At 38.6% G+C, this 1717-nt stretch overlaps 1 protein-coding gene across 2 annotated transcripts in view; it reads left to right on the top strand.

Annotated features, from left to right (window-relative positions):
• The window catches only part of Rnf24 (ring finger protein 24), a 54272-nt gene that overhangs the window by 5910 nt on the left and 46645 nt on the right, over positions 1-1717 (top strand). The window lies entirely within an intron of this gene.

Below are 1717 nucleotides of genomic sequence, written 5' to 3'. Positions count from 1 at the left end.
AAAAAAAAAAAAGCCAGGCAGTGGTGGTGCACGCCTTTAATCCCAGCTCTTGGGAGGCAGAGACAGGCAGATTTTTGAATTCAAGGCCAACCTGGTCTTGTGAGTGAGGTCTACAGAGTTTGTTTCAGGACAGCGAGGGCTACTAAGAGAAACCCTATCTCATTAAAAAAAAAAAAAGTTAAAATGTTATGATAATTATATTAATATTTTACCTTATAATACATTGCATTTATCATATGTTAATACTAGCATTCTTGGACCTGGATTCTGGCATCAAAATGGTTAGAACTGAATTCTCTCTCTTTACTTTTTCACATGTGACATGTCAACGTTTTAGTTTAGTTTTTTGAGATGAGGGGGTCTCACTATGTAACTTCAAATGTGAGGTCCCCCTGCATCCTCCCCTAAGTGCCAGGATGACCAGTGTGTTCCATCACACCCAGGATGGGAAGTTTCTTCATTTGTATGGTGAAAAGAATAGTACACACATACTCCCTTTATTTGTCCTGTGAGCCAAATGGCATAATGAAAAATTCTCGTTTTGGTACTTGGAATGGAAGTGAACTCAATGAAAAATTGTTATACCTTTCTTCAATTTATATTTGATTTTAACATAATATTTTTTGAATGCTAGTAAGTAGGGTTTTTTAAATGTTCTTTTTTTTTCTCCAAAGATTTATTTTATTATTATATCTAAGTACACAGTTGCTGTCTTCAGACACTCCAGAAGAGGGCATCATATCTTATTACCGATGGTTGTGAGCTACCATGTGGTTGCTGGGATTTGAACTCAGGACCTCTGGAAGAGCAGTCGGTGCACTTAACCGCTGAGCTCTCTCTCCAGCCCCAACATAATATTTTAATACTTAAAAATTACATTTATTTTTGTGTGGATGGTATACCTATACCATGGGGCATGTGTGGAGGTCAACAGAAATCTATTTGCTATTATCATGTGGACCCAAGGGATTGCACATAGGTCTTCAGGCTTGGAGCAAACACTTTTACTGTCTGAACCATCTCTTTAATAGTTTTGTTTAAAATATTTATATCCTTCTAAAATATATTGGCCTATATAAAAATAAATAGGACCTATTTTTTCCCTTTCTCTGGTTTTCCCAGCAACCCTCCAGTTTGTTGTCTGTCTCTTCCCTGATTGCATCATGTGATAGGTTAACATAAAATGATCTACAGTGACAAATAGCTTATAGCACTTCATAGCAGTTTGGCCAATTGATAAATCATTTTGATCATTTGATAAACTAGTTTAATTTTGAGTGCTGGAGTGAGATACTCAGTTCCAGGAGATCCGGCACCTCACAGACACACTTGCAGGAAAAACATCAATGCCTGTAAAAACAAATCTTAAACAATAAAGTTTGATGTGGAGCCAGGTAATGCTTATGTGATCTGCTCCAAGATTCCTTCTTCATGGTACTCCACTGTTACTTATTACTTTTGTGTTCCTTTTGGAAACAGTTTCCCTGTTGTGTAGCCCTGGCTGGCTTGGTCTCCCTGTGTCAATGAGGCTGGCCTCCAGCTCGAAAGATCCTCCTACACCTGTGTGAAAAGATTATAATCACGTGCTGATGTTCAGTGTGTCATCAAACAGATTTACTTCTTCCTTCCTTCCTTCCTTCCTTCCTTCCTTCCTTCCTTCCTTCCTTCCTTCCTTCCTTCCTCCCTCCCTCCCTCCCCCTCTCTCTTTCTCTTTCTT

This window comes from Mus pahari, chromosome 3 (assembly GCF_900095145.1).
Source record: "Mus pahari chromosome 3, PAHARI_EIJ_v1.1, whole genome shotgun sequence".
NCBI lineage: Eukaryota > Metazoa > Chordata > Mammalia > Rodentia > Muridae > Mus > Mus pahari.
The sequence above is the reverse complement of the archived record's forward strand: the minus strand, read 5'-3'. Positions and strand labels throughout refer to the sequence as shown.